This window comes from Mytilus californianus, unplaced genomic scaffold (genome assembly GCF_021869535.1).
Source record: "Mytilus californianus isolate M0D057914Y unplaced genomic scaffold, xbMytCali1.0.p SCAF_5, whole genome shotgun sequence".
In the NCBI taxonomy this organism is placed as follows: Eukaryota; Metazoa; Mollusca; class Bivalvia; order Mytilida; family Mytilidae; genus Mytilus; species Mytilus californianus.
This window is the reverse complement of record NW_026262701.1, coordinates 82256222-82273129: the sequence shown is the minus strand read 5'-3', so window position 1 is coordinate 82273129 and position 16908 is coordinate 82256222.

The window sequence follows — 16908 nt, the reverse complement described above, 5'->3', positions numbered from 1 at the left end:
ATAGCAGGAAAGCAGCTTTTGTTCATGAATTTGTTTTAGAATACTTGTTATTTATTTTATACCGATAACTACTGATGTTATAAAATATCTGCTTATGACCCGAAACAAAGAAATCATTTACAATATTTGTATTGGAGATAGACCATGATTTTTTTTTAATTCTGTAATATCCCAAATTCTGTAATGCTTGGTTTGTTGAGTATCATTCAAAGATTGAATTGAAATAAAAATAAATTAATAAGCATAGTATTGACTAAGATAATTTTGATAAAAATTATTTTAAAGTAGTAATATCTGAAAAATAATGGCGATACAACACTACAAGATTATTGTTTTTCGAACTTCCGATGTCCAACTAGTATAGTACTGACAAAAACTCGCAGAATGTAGAAATTTCGTTTTATAGGTGTATAGGGAGATAAACCATACAATCCGGATCTCAAATATATAAATATCTCCATTTTTATCAAAATCAATAAATGCACCGTCATTTTTAAACGTTACGCTTCGCATGATATGTTTGTTAGATACTTGGATAAATAAACTTTTAAAGAAAATGCCAACCTACTACAGGCTGTGATCAATGATCTAGACACAATTATTAAAAGTTTTAAATATTAATAAGTGCTCATTGTTTATATTTACTCCTCCAGTTTCTTGACATTTGTATAGCAGAAAAGCAGCTTTTGTTCATGAATTTGTTTTAGAATACTTGTTCTTTATTTTATAGATGATGGTGATTTATATGAATTTTAGATCTCGCATGTGAAATAACTCGTTTTATTTCTACTCGCGAGACTTTTCCTGCCAATTTCAGATCACGACAGATATGTTCCAATAGTCGTAACCACAATTCCGTCCCTTTCTTTATTCGAATGTGACCTACCGAATAAAACTTATTACCGGGTTTGTTCTTATACAGTCAACAAGATGTGTGTCACAAAGGTGCAGAATCTGCTTGCCTTTTCGGAACACCTGTTTTCAGTTTTTTTTTGTGTACTGTTGTTTGTCTGTTGTTATTTTTTCTTTTGTAGCCATTGCGTTGTCAGCTTATTTTCGACTTATGGGGTTGAATGTCCCTTTGTTATCTTTCGCCTCTCTTTCTATACATTTACTCATCTATAAATAGTTATCAGATCATTAATGAGTTTTATCAATTCAATAAAAAAAACGAAGATCTAAACAACTTTTTAATTTTAGCAACATGTGTCCTAATATTGAGATATGTATGCAAGGAATATTTAAAACTTTTATATTCTGATGTCAAATGAATAGAAGAAAAACAACAAATATGAAGTATAATTTTTAAGATTCTAATCTAACATAAGAATATTTTGTGCGTCCCAAATTTATTAAGGCCTTTACAAGTTCTTCGGTTCAATTTATTATGCAAACATGACAATTCATGTCTTCTTTCAAGAATAAATATCATATTATGTCCATTTCATCTGCATTTAAAATACAACTTGTAATTGCTATCAAAGTAGATGTAGATACTTATTCCTTTATTGGCAAATTAACTTAACAACTTGGGAATTGATGAATCAATTAAGTATAAACCGTGTCCACAAACAACTATTGATTTAACCTATCAACGTTCCCTTCTGAATTGTATCAATCAAAAGTCAATAATAAAAAAAACTGATAACTACTGATGTTATAAAATATTTGCTTATGACCCGAAACAAAGTGTCGAGTTCACGTTGTTTAACTCCTGTCCATTCGTCGTTCCACTTAGGGTACACGAGTTTCTAGATAACTCCTAAAGTTCGTATATCTGTAAAAGATGAGCTTATTATCAGTATTTTGATTTTTTTTAATTCTCCACAAATGACAGGTTGTTGAACTAAAAGTGTGCATATCACATGTTTAATCACGTTGTTGATTTTCGTAAAATATTCAATAAATGATAGGGTGTTGAACTTTCTGTAATTATTAGGCATGCAGGTTACATGATTACGGCGGTTTCCGTCTACATGGTCTACTGTTTTTAAGCTTGCACTTTTATATTATCTGGAGTGTTTGTTCATATTTATAAGGTGTGCATATAAATATCACGGGTTTGGGTTTTCCTAAAAATTAAGGCAAATGACAGTATTCTTAATTTAATTGTCTTTTTTAGTGAACCTATGCATACAGGGTGGATAGTTTTCCGGGTAGCGTCTCCTACAGTTAACAAACAAAAACTTTATTTTTATACAGGCATTATTATGTATATTACTGGCGTGACTATTATCTGGAATTTGATTTTCTTAAAACTTTTCACAAATGACAAAATATTTGATGTAGGGGCATAACATGTATTTGAATCATGTCAAATTATAAATTATATAGCTGTTTTCGAAATACTAGTACAATGTTTGTGGAACTATCTTTATGTATGCATTGGGACCATCATTTTTGTCTGGTTTCAAATTAGATGTCTTAAATTGTTAAATAAAAATTGGACCTTGTTGAATAGATCATTAATATATCAAATATAGATTTTGTCATTTATCAGAGCCAGTGTATTTAGGATCTACCTTTTTAAAAAAGTCTGTTCTAAATGAAATCACTATTTAAAAAAAAATGTTTTGGTAAAAACAAATCAAAAGATTAACAAATATATGATATGATACTAACTAGTTAACATGCACAAAATTTACATATGGTACTTAAAGGTATATGCAATTAGCCAATAAGTACGAAAAATGCTTGTTAGGTACTATATTTTTATAGTGCTTGTTCAAATATGTGACTATCAATAAAATTTTCAGGCTTATGGTGATATCTTGTCTAAAATAGGCGTTTTGCATATAAAGCCAGTACGTATTAAAACAAAACTTTCTACCAAGTTATGATGACATATATATTTGTTGTAATGACAATAAATGTGCCTTTTTTGAATATCGACATAAGACTCTGTATTCGATGGCGATTTTTTTTATAAACGATCGCATTAATTGATAAGTGCAAAAATTTTGTATGTTATGGGCGCTGGAAAATCTCCAACGTATCTAAATAAAAATTTAAATGTATAAAAATTACTGTATTACAAACAGTTCTTTGCATCTCATCTATGCATTTGATATGGTATATTAATTTTAATATATCTAATGGTTCTATTTGATGAAAATCGATAGAGCAGAGAATATTGATTTATTGTTCTAAATTTATTCAGGTTAAGATAATGTTTGCTTCAATCAATGACTTCAAGCTACTTCAGAACTTATATTATTCATATTATACCAGCAAAAAAGAAAAAGTATTGTTCTTTTTCTTCTCAAATACTTTGATACAACAATTACAAATGAATTAAGCATTGCTAGTATTTGATTGAATCCCGCGGAAATAAGATTTAATTTCAATTTATATATCAATTTTGGGGACGGGGGAACCGACGAATGGGCTGAGCCGAGGTTACCTATATTGTAAATGCATAGGGTTATTATAAATGTCACTCATAACCTTGCTTCAGTGCCCTCCTCTAATTCGCCTTTTTAAAATCCTTGATTCGCAATTGGAAGAATATTAAAGATATTTTGAATCTACATGCACACCAATGTTTTTACTTTTTTGGACTTCTAGGAAAAATATGTATTTGTTCTTTTTTGTTTATGTCTATATAACTTAATTTTGGATGTAACACGTCTTCTGATTGGCTATAAGTTTTTTGTCTATAGACATAATTTAGTCATGTGACAGTGACGTCATCAACGTTTTTTCATGATTTACTCCATCATATATGAAATTTAGAATTAAATTGTAAGGAATGCCTGTAATATTTTTTTCTGTCCATTTGAAATTACCTAAAAAATATGGTGCACACTTTTAAATAGCTTGTTACCCGGGTTATTCAGTGTGCACCACATTTTTGATGTTATTTCTTCATAGACATAAACAATTTTACAGTCATTCCCTAAGAAGATATTTTGAGGATTTGAACAAATTTTGATGAGTTGTCTCCTTCACCCAGATATAATTGTTTACATCGTACGTCACAAAATAACTATGTTGCATAAAAACTTTGACATAAATCTTTGCATGAAGTGAATGGTCCTTGATGTCCTTGATGTCCAAAAATTGAGGCAAAAAACCATCTGAGTCCCATGACATCTTTGATTATTATTACATAAAAAGAAATCCCTCAAACGGGTCTTTCGTATGATTCGTCAAGCGTACGTACCTATCGACAAATTGTAAGAAAGCTCTATTAGAGCGTACTGGTTCCCAGAAGTTTGATAGTACAAAAACAGGTACTTATCTGAACAACAGGGCAAATGTGCCCTCCTATTATAATATTATATACTTATTTATTAATCAAAAGAAACATCCAACAACGATTTTACAGTGATTCCAAGTCCCCAAGCTTTCATTTGATACCTAAACTACCCAAATATTTCACCTATTGACAAAGATACAGCTATGCATAGGAACTACTTTGTTTAAAATAGGTACTTCTGTCATGTATGTTCTTTCCGCCCAGGCCTGAATTAGTGGTTCTATACCTATAGTCAAAAGCGTTGAAAATCATAAATGAGAGGATGGAGGTTTTAAGTGACTATGATTTTTTTTTGTCATTTAAAAAGTCAGATATTAAAATAAATGAAAAACTATATCGCAGAAGAGATGACAGGAAATCATTGTACTAGAATAAACCACTTGAAAAAAGTTAATCTTATTTGAATACAATACTGGTAAAACCGTAATTATCTATCATGTTTATCTATTGTCATAAAAAAATCATAAGATCAAATAAAATTAGTAGATTTAGCTAACAAAGTCCTTATATTTGAATAAAGTAACATTCATTTTTAGTGGACAAATATTTTAACGTTAATTAAGCTATAATTAAAAATTGTTTGCTAGCCCCTCTCTGTCATTAATGTAAGATAACTCTGGTTAATTTTCCCAATATTTTATCATAATGGGGAGATAATATAATTCGGTTTTCATTTATAGTCTTTTTCAAAAAAGTTGAAATGTTTAATGTAGGTTCCAATCATAATTTTTCACTGAAGTTTTTGACATAAGTTTGAAGTTTCTGGAATAAAGTGGTGGTTATGGTGTTCTGTTTTTGTTTTTGTGTTTGTGCGTATGTGTATCTTGAGTTTGTTTGTGTAAGGGGTGTAACATTTCATACATGTATTTGTCTTTAGGGATCAACTAATGCAGATAAATTAAGACAACATGTCTGCTTCATTAGAATTCTGACATAATTGTAAACACCATATTAAAACAATAAACGCTTTTACAAGTAGCAGGATCAATGCTGTTGGGGATTATATGATGCGGACAACAACTTAAAACAGTGTATTCTTGACAGCAGAATGAAACATGTGTTATTTACCTGAATATCATACCTCAAATTAAAAGTAGACAGAATACTTTCTATAAATGTATTACGATAATACAGCTTTAAAAGTAAAGAATTTCATGATTAGTTTTAGGCAGATGCACTATATGTACTCTCACAGTAGATTGTTTCATCACACTAAGTAGCTTTATGATGAGGGTGGTTTTCAACGACCTTCAACACCGATGAGGGTCTTGTACGGTCGGTAGAAATAAAAAAGTAAATATAACTAAATAATATTTATAAAATAATGAAAGGTTCTTAATATTGGTATATAATAATGTTAAACGTTTCAAAATAAATTAATGAAATTATAGATATACATAATTGTCTTTAATAAACAAATGATAAAAACTAAGTAAATTTATAGATTTTGTAATGATTTGAAATTAAATAAAATAACTATACGTAAAGATAAAATTATGAACCTGTTCAAGGAAGAAAATAAACGCATTGATTCGATAGACTTTTTGGAATTGAAACATAATACAAAGGGATGTCACTCTTTCATACAAATGACACATCAATAGAATTAATTAACACAACATTCGTGCTTCAGGTTCAATGAAGATTCTAAATTATCAATATAACCAAAAGTTGTAAATCTATAGCATAGTGACAGCTACTGAATGCTCACCCACAGTGAAGTATATTTGTTTGGAATTTTTCAAAACCAACTCGGAAAAATGCACGAACTTCTTGACTTTCATAGCTCATAATCAACGTCTCTACACATTAATATGCTATGGTTGTTAAACATTATATGCCTCTAGTGTGTATAAGACACACTACAGATCTTATGCTTGCATTAACTAACCCAAGTAAAGATTTAATTAAACCTGAACATTTTGACATTGTTTATTTCTTTTTTATCCGTGTCGGTTTTTAATATTATCACAACTTCCTTTAAAGATTTGACTAAATACCCACATCCCGATGTCGTCAGGTAAATACATTAAATTATGGTATTGTATAACTGTTTTCTTATGTTTGGATTGACTACATGGTGATGTTATATTGATCATAAATGTTTGCGCACAAATTTTTAGAAAAGTTGAAAGCAAACGGGAGACAAACGTACTTTAGAAAAAGTTCATGTTTTAGATACATAGATTATCAATGATAAAATAAACATAATGACAATCTTCTCGTTGACGTTTTTTGATGTGTTCTCTCGTTTAGTTTACAGCTTTAAATCACATAATATTCATATGTAATGCATAATAGCATCCTGAACTTAAATTCAGTATATAAATAAAGGTGTCTTCTTCAAAATTTGACAAAACGCTTTTATAAAATTAACAGCGTTTTTCTTACAATTACACTTTACATCCATAATTCTGGAAATGTCATGGCAGGTCACATATGATAAAAAACATATTAAGAGTACACTAAAAATAAGGTTAAGTATGGCTAGGGGAAACAAAAATATCTATATTTAATAAATTATTTTGGTTTTTCTAAGAGCCTACATTCGAAGAATAACATCATTTCATGTACAATCAAAATACATGGACAAATATCGCCCGTTTATTTCCATTTTTTCGATTAGTGATTAGCTGCATAATTTTGTCAAGAATAATTTTCTTATTTTCAAAATATGAATTGAACTTTATTTAATTTATCGATAGAGTGAATAATTTGTTACAGCGTCCAAACAAACTTTATGTTGTCCATACACAATTGATGTTATCGTTCGGTTATTTTCTGGAATGAAGAATCGTGTCTTTGTGGAGGAACATCGACGTCAAATTTTTGTTTGTTTGCAGCAAGTGACCTTCGTTTGTAATAAACAACGTTAACGATTTAACTGAAAAGTACAATTGACATACACTGCTTGATAAATGAATTGGGTATTGAAAATTCACTTGGAAGCTCAACATATACCACGACACTTACCAAGGAGGAAATCCTGGATAATCATTGGTCTGTTCTATGTTCCTTTGGAATTTCAAACAAAGACGAAGAACTTGATCTTCCTTCAATGTATTGGATACCTAACCTACATAAGTGTCCTTACAAACAACGTTATATTGCTGGATCTTTCAAGTGCTCCAAGAAACCTCTTTCTAAATTATAAACATCAATTTTATCAGCAATCAAATCCGGGCTTCAAAGTTATTGTGAGACTACCCATTCTAGAGGTGGCCTAGGCCTGAATCAGATGTGGATACTAAACAATTCCAAAGATCTTTTAGAGTGCATGCAATCTAAGACTTTTTCATCTTGCAATAGTATGAAAACATTTGAATTTCCTACACTTTACATGAGTATTCCCCATTCCAAACTAAAAAACAGATTGAGAGAGTTGGTGCTGCTTTGTTTCATAAAACAGAATGGCCTACGTAGATACACATTTCTTGTCTTGGGGAGGGATAAATCGTAACAAATCACTTTTATTCAAACAAAAAATTCTCTGAAATGACATTATCCAAATGCTTGATTTCTTGCTTGACAACATATTTGTTACGTTTGGAGGATGTGTTTTTCAACAAACAATTTGCATTCCAAAGGGAACCAACTGTGCTCATCTTCTTGTCGACTTGTTCCTTTATTCATATGAGGCTGACTTCATACAGAAACTTTTTAGGAAGAAAGAAAAGGAGTTAGTAGTATATTTTAATTTCACTTTCTGCTATTTAGATAATGTTCTTTTCACTAAAGAATTCAACATTTGGAGACTTTGTTGAACGCATCTGTCCAATCGAACTTGAGATAAAGGATACAACAGATACAGTTAAGTCGGCTTCGTATCTTGACTTACATCTCGAAACTGAAAATGATGGTCGGTTGAAAACAAAAATTCCCAATTGTGAACTTTCCATTTATGTAGCAACATTCCAGCAGAACCAGCATACGGAGGTTATATCTCACAGGTATTACGATATTCCAGGGCTTGTATTTCCTATCAGGATTTCCTTGATAGAGGATTGCTGCTGACAAGGAAGCTAATAAACCAAGAGTGTCAAGTGGTGGAGTTGAAATCATCCCTTCGTAAATTTTACGGACGCCATCACGAATTGGTTGACCGTTATTAGGTATCCGTTTCACAGATGACAACGGATATGTCTAATTGTCGTATCTACAATCCCGGCCCCTTTTCCCCGAATGTGACCTTCCGAATTAGACTTATCACCGGATTTGTACTAGCATGAGCAACACGACAGGTACCACATGTGGAGCAGCATCTGCCTTTCCTTCCGGAGCACCTGAGATCACCCCAGTTTTGGTGGGGTTCGTGTTGCTCTGTCTTTTGTTTCCTCTGTTATGTTTTGGGTACTGTTGTTTGGCTGTTTGTCTTTTTCTTTTTTAGCCATGGTGTTGTCAATTTAATTTCGAATGAGGAGTTTGAATGTCCCTTTGGTATCCCTCACCGCTTTTTGAAGCTATCCTACCTATTCATATTTTAGTACATGCCCTATACATTTTATCATGTTTGAAAAATCACTATTTAAGTCAGACTATTACACCTGCTGAAACCATTGAAAAATAAAAGTATTTGCCTTCCTTTTCTAATTTTTTATTCAACACCATAGCGGAATAAAATGTATTTATTTATTCAATCTGAATATATCTTGAATGTACAAATACAAAAAATATTATAGTTTCTGGAGAGTTCGTCTATGAGTAATTTACAGGAACCCAATTTCTATTATTTCATCGGAAAGTTAAGATAAAATGACGAGATGAAAAATTTACACATAAAATCTATTATTTTTGTAATCGAAACCAATGCAAATAGACAAGTGCAACGGACTCTCAGTAACTCTCAGTAATTCTCAAGACCTTATTCAAATCGATCCGGTTTCATCTCCGACCTTCACTATTTACTTTACTAGAGAAAGAGAAGATACATAAAATCTTAACACGTGACCACTATCATTCAATTAAATGGAATTATGACCCGTTATATTCTAACAATTTGATGAAATTTCTCATATAAAATATAAATTCTAACTTTGTTTTTAACGTTGTACATGTTGTATCTTTGTATCCACAGAAAAAATAAAGTTAAATATAAGCCATTGTTTGCATGTTAATATTTTCATGTGAAAAATCTGGACGATTGAACAATGTAACTAAACTGTTCTGCTAAAGATTCGATGAAAACCCGTTGTTAATTTCTAGACACAAAACAATGGATTAGATACCATCAACAGCATCCTTGAATTTTAGATATATAAGTGAACAATTAATTTTGTATGACACCAATGATAGAAAAAGACTAGAAAATGAGCTAGGAATTACGAATAAATGTTGAAAACATGTTCACCAAAAGTGACAAATATTTTTTATAAACAAAATGTATCATTTTAATCATGTCATAACATAACTGTCTTCTTGGAGAATAGTACCCTTAAACCTTAGATATTTCTTTGGATGATTACTTGTACTCAGATTTATTAACGATATAATGGGTCTGTGTCTCAAAATAAAATCAATTAATAAAACATCTTTAGAAAAATGTATTTAATACTTATTATTCTCAACCCAAACATTTTTATTCGTTGGTTATCATTTTCCGTCAAATCAATAAATATTAGAATAATGCAATAGAATAGAAAATTTAAAAAAAACCCATTTACTTAAAAACTCCATTGTAATGCGATATCATCCGAATTTGGAGCGTACGCGTTACGGAATAACGTTCATTTCATTTGTATGACGTCATGTTTTTATATGACATTAATGCGCAAAAGATCATTCATGGAATTTTGCTGAATTTAAATGTATTTAATTTTATAGATTTGTCCGAGCTCAAATGCATTAATTATTTTTGTTCTGCATTAGAAGAATAACAACGGTTCTGTAGCATTTCTTTCAATTTCAATTTTAAAACAGCAAAATCGAAATATTGTTTGCACATAGATTACGATACATTGGGATTTTTATGGGAAGTATATTATAACAGCAATAAATACGTACATCACTGAGTCTGCACTTAGTATAGATAGATTTGGAATTTTATCATTGTGTTGACATGAAAGAAACATAAAACAATTCAAACTAGGAAACCATCAGGTTTGATTTACATCAAGCTGCTCATACTGGTGAAGAAAATTTGTTTTCCAAAATGTTTATAGAATTTTTTATGAAACTTTTCATGTTTTTTTTTTGTTCTTCACATTGAAGACATTATCCACATTGTTCACATTGTTCCTACCGGTTTCACTCCTGACAGAAGATATTCATGGTAAACATATGTACAATCCCACAAAAAACTATATATGTATAGATAATTTAGCTGATCTGTAATATTCCATCTTCATGCCTTATATACCATGTACTGTGTTACGACGCTAGATAAAAACTGACGAGGAAAGGTAACACCCGGCCACCGAAAGCTTGATTTTTATCGAGCCTAGGTGGTCGAGTGTTTAGCGCGCCGTTCATAGTGCAAGGCGATTTGGTGCCACGATATCTCAGTAGCATGAGTTCGAATCCCGGCCAGGGAAGAACAAAAATTTGCTTCCGCAAATTTACAGATCTAACATTGTTGGGCTGTTATTTAGACGGATATATATATATAGATATAAGAAGATGTGGTATGAGTGCCAATGAGACAACTCTCCATCCAAGTCAAAATTTATAAAAGTAAATTACATATATATATATATAAATATAGAGTCTATAAGAATCTACCAACCAGTAAACTTAATAGGTATTGGATCATCAAAATTGACAATACTACACAAACAGGGAAAATTATATGAGTCTAAAAGATTGTGTTACAATACCGATAAATAGATGGAAAACAAAACACTAAAAAGTGTTGAATATCATCGCACAAAGATGGAAAAACTGAACAGATGATATAAATTATACAATAATTGCAAATATTTCGGCTCAACAAATGGCCTTCCTCAGTGTTAAAAGTTTTAACAATACTGATATATAATGTATAAGGTGTAAACATAGATCAGTAATAATACAGGTAAGTTTTGGTCGATTGATTTTAATATATATATATATATAAAGTGCCCAGAAAATCAACCTAACGATGTTAGAGTAGATCTGATTCTTTACTTCCTCCCCGAGCGGGGCTGGAACTTGCACTTTTTATTTCTCACTTCTACGACAACACCGGCTAGCATTACGCAGACGCCTTATCCCCTCCACTAACTATAGCTGATAAAAATCAGCTTTCGTTTCGGGAGGTGTTACCTTCTTGTAGGAATTAAACAAGGCTATCTGACACAATACACGAATAACCCCAAGTCTAAACTGAAAACAACGTTCAAACCTATGATTGCGTTGGATAAAAACCGCTTTTTTGATACGTGTGCATGCAAAACAAATTTCTTTGTAGAGGGGTCTAAATACAGCACAAACAACATTTTCCAAAAGACCAAAAAAGTGAAAAAGTATATTTAAACAAAACGCATTTCACTAACAGGTCAAACAACGGATGTTCTTAAATACTGCTGACTGCCGTGGCGATTGCCAAATAAACGGATCACCAGATGAAATAAAATGAATCTTAATTATTAATTTAATACCAAACAGAAAACAATAAAGTTGCGGAAAAGATGGTATACCGCAAACATGAGGTGCAAAAATTGGTACACCATATCCGGATTTCGACAATTAATGTCTCTTCAGTAATGTTAGGAATCGAAACGGTATTTGGAAGGCCTTATAATTTACCTCAATTTAGGATTGACTCTTGAATTTTGAAGAGTCGAAATAGAATGAACGGATTATATAAACCAGAAGGCAAAGGATATATATGGCATGAGTTTGAATCCCGGCGAGGGAAGAACAAAATTTTCTTCTGCAAATTTGCAGATTTAACATTGTTGTGCTGATATTTATAGTAATTATGTATATTTATATAGATATATACATACATTGTATTTATATAAATATATATTCAAGAAAAATTAAACACTTACTTATTTATAACAGTTTACAGATAGTAATTTTCTCCAGATTAACTTTCTGTGTATGAGTCGCAGCGAAATATTTGTGAAAAAGATATAACCAATTTATATTGCTGTAATTTTTTGTTTGAGGCGTATTACCTTTCAAATGGAAATTATTCATACTACATGCATTGATATTTAGATAAGGGGTTTATAATTTCGATGATATATTTCAAATTCTCTCTTTGGTGTTTATTATATTAATAGGTTCTGCATAAATCGTTTACCTCATTAAATATAGTCACATATATTAGAGATGTTATTTGTAAAATAATTTTAAAATGTTATATTTCGCAAGCTGTTTGTGTAATAAAAACGTATCATTACAGAAAATAATTTAGATTGATTCTAATTTCAAATAAAAACTTATTCTACTAAATCTATCCCGATACACACGTTCTCTTTAATAAAGACCAACAAATTCGATTATTAATCACATGTTATTGAGTTAAAGTGCATATTTTTAGTATCATTGCCTAGTTTTTATACAATGCATTTTATTTCATTAGTTACTTCAGATCAATTAAATTGTTATCCATATAAATGACAAAGTATTTTAGAGAAGTAAGGTAGACCTCTTATTACCAGCTTTAATAAAGATAAATTATATACTCACTTTATTACAACTAGTATAAATTGCACTTTTTAAGAGCCAAAAATTCTGTATATTTTATATTTGTTAGCTGTTTGTAATAACTCAGCGCTAGGAAAATACATGGGTACTTTAAAAAGAAATCTATGCGTATGTGAATACGAAAGCCGACGTAGAATGCTTAATCTTTTGAATCCAAAAAGAGCCATGACATTGTAATTGCAATACCTCCTAAGATATCACCAAATTATATGAATATTTTCATATAACGTAAGTATGGACGTCTCGATATCAGTAGAACTGAAAACTTGTAATCATGAATACATTTAGGTAATGTCATTGATGGGACGATTGCCACTATTAAACCAAGGATTGCTAACACAGTTTTCTGTGTGGTTCGCTTTATATCTACATGTAAGTTTCTGTGTGGTGTACAAATCGTTTTACAGTAATAGTAAGAACTGTCATGGGAACAAGCTTTTGCATCAACGCATGCAACGTTAGTTATGGATTCGCTAGAGTGCAGACTGTACTAAACACATGAAAAAAGATACGGAGTAGAAGTTATAAGATGTTTTAGAAGGTAATGGCGCTTAATTTACTCCTTGCAGACTCAATTTGCTTCACACTATTATATTTTCAAGAGAGACGATTAATAAACAAATACCCAAGTAAACAAGACTTATTAGCACTGAATAGCAAATCTTAAGGTCTTCTTGGTATACGAAAAGATGTTACCTGGTGCTGGGGAAGATTACCACAATATTTCAAGGATGATAATCTGATATGTTCTATTTCTTCTTTTTCCCTCATGTGACCTACCCAACAAAAGTTATCACAGGGTTTGTACTAAAAAGAGAGACATTCAAACTCATAAGCTGAAAATAGACTAACAACGCCATGGCTAAAAGAGAAAAAGACCAACAGACAAACAATAGTACACAAAACACAACATAGATTGAGCAACACGAACCCCACCAAATACTAACATGAGCAACACGACGGGTGCCACATGTGGAGCAGGATGTGCTTACCCTTTTAAAGTACCTAAGATGACCCCTGGTTTTTCGTGGGGTTTCGTTTTGCTAAGTCTTTAGTTTTCTATGTTGTGTTTTGTGTACTGTTGCTTGTCATTTAGTCTTTTTCTGTTTTTGTCATGGCGTTGTCACTTTATTTTCGACTTATGAGTTCGAAAGCTACTTTGGTATCTTTCGCTTCTCTTTTATTAAGATTTGTGGTTCAATGTAAAAGTTTGATTTCTAATATTTCGCAAATCAACATTCACAAGATTATATGAAAATAATATTGAACAAATTTCTTACGATCAAAGCGTTTTTCTGTAATTATCGTGATCATGACTTCTGACAAATGATTTTTTTAGCTGTCGGTAACAATGATTTCACGCAATTACAGTATGCGGGGATGTACATAAAACATGAAAATTTCCATTCATAAAATAAAAGATTTTTGCATAAAAGTTTAAAGCAATTAGTTTTGAATATGATTTGTATAATCACATCAAAAAGTTTCTTTTGAAATTATAATTAATGTTGAAAGGCAAAATCATTAAACAATCAACAACAACAGACTTAATATACCACGGGTGTGGTGGTGGATGTAGATCACAGTCATGTATTAGTCTTTATATACCACGGGTATGGTGGTGGATGTAGATCACAGTCATGTATTAGTCTTTATATACCACGGGTATGGTGGTGGATGTAGATCACAGTCATGTATTAGTCTTTGTATACCACGGGTATGGTGGTGGATGTAGATCCAGTCATGTATTAGTCTTTATATACCACGAGTGTGGTGGTGGATGTAGATCACAGTCATGTATTAGTCTTTAGGTGGTGGATGTAGAGCATAGTCGTGTATTAGTCTTTATATACCACGGGTGTGGTGGTGGATGTAGATCACAGTCATGTATTAGTCTTTATATACCACGGGTATGGTGGTGGATGTAGAGCATAGTCGTGAATTAGTCTTTATATACCACGGGTATGGTGGTGGATGTAGAGCATAGTCGTGTATTAGTCTTTACATACCATGGGTATGATGATGAATGTAGATTATAGTCGTGTATAAGTCTTTATATACCACGGGTACGGTGGTGGGTGTAGATCACAGTCGTCTATTGGTCTTTATATACCACGGGTATTGTGGTGGATGTAGATTATAGTCGTGTATTTGACTTTATATACAACGGGTATGGTGATGCATGTACATTATAATCGTGTATTAATCTTTATACAAAACGGGTATGGTGGTGGATGTAGATCATAGTCGTGTATTAGACTTTATATACCACGGGTATGGTGGTGGATGTAGATCAGAGTCGTCTGTTAGTCTTTATATACCACGTTTGTGGTGTCGGATGTAATTTTTTAGTCGTGTATTAGTCTTTATATACCCCTGATATGGTGGTGGATAATGATTATAATCGTGAATTAGTCTTTATATACCACTGGTGTGGTGGTGGATGTAGATTATAGTCGTGTATTGGTCTTTATATACCACGATTATGGTGATGGATGTAGATTATAGTCGTGTATTGGTCTTTATATACCACGGTTATGGTGATGGATGTAGATTATAGTCGTGTATTAGTCTTTATATTCCACGGGTATGGTGGAAGATGTAGACAATAATCGTGAATTAGGCTTTATAAACCACGGGTATGGTGGTGGATGTAGATCACAGTTATGTATTAGTCTTTATATACCACGGGTATGGTGGTGGATGTAGAGCATAGTCGTGAATTAGTCTTTATATACCACGGGTATGGTGGTGGATGTGGATTATAGTCGTGTATTAGACTTTATATTCCACGGGTATGGTGGAAGATGTAGACAATAATCGTGAATTAGGCTTTATAAACCACGGGTATGGTGGTGGTTGTAGAGCATAGTCGTGAATTAGTCTTTATATACAACGGGTATGGTGGTGGATGTAGATTATTGTCGTCTATTGTTATTACCATACCACGGGTATGGTGATGGATGTAGATTATAGTCGTGTATTAGTCTTTATATACCACGGGTATAGTGATGGATGTAAATTATAGTCGTGTTCTAGTCTTTATATACCACGGGTATTGTTGTGGATGTAGATTATACTCGTGTATTAGTCTTTATATACCACGGGTACGGTGGTGGATGTAGATTATAGTCGTGTATTAGTCTTTATATACCACGGGTATGGTGATGGATGTAGATTATAGTCGTCTATTAGCCTTTATATACCACGGGTAGTGTGGTGGATGTAGGTTTTATTCGTGTATTAGACTTTATATACAACGGGTATGGTGATGCAGGTACATTATAATCGTGTATTAATCTTTATATACCACGGGTACGGTAGTAGATGTAGATTATAGTCGTGTATTAGTCTTTATATATCACGGGTGTGGTGATGGATGTAGATTATAGTCGTGTATTAGTCTTTATATACCACGGATATGGTGGTGGGTGTAGATTATAGTCGTCTATTGGTCTTTATATACCACGGGTATAGTGGTGGGTGTAGATTATAGTCGTCTATTGGTCTTTATATACCACGGGTATGGTTATGGATGTAGATTATAGTCGTGTATTAGACTTTATGTACCACGGGTATGGTGATGCATATACATTATAATCGTGTATTAATCTTTATTCACCACGGGTATAGTGGTGGATGTAGATTATAGTCGTGTATTGAACTTTATATACCACGGGTATGGTGATGGATGTAGATCACAGTCATGTATTAGTCCTTATATACGACGGGTATGGTGGTGGATGTAGATCACAGTCGTCTATTAGTCTTTATATACCACGGTTATGGTGGTGGATGTAGATTATAGTCGTGTATTGGTCTTTATATACCACGGGTATGGTGGTGGATGTAGATTATAGTCGTTTATTAGTCTTCATATACCACGGGTATGGTGGTGGATGTAGATTATAGTCGTGTATTAGTCTTTATATACCACGTGTATGGTGGTGGATGAAGATTATAGTCGTCTATTAGCCTTTATATACCACGGGTATGGTGGTGGATGTAGATTT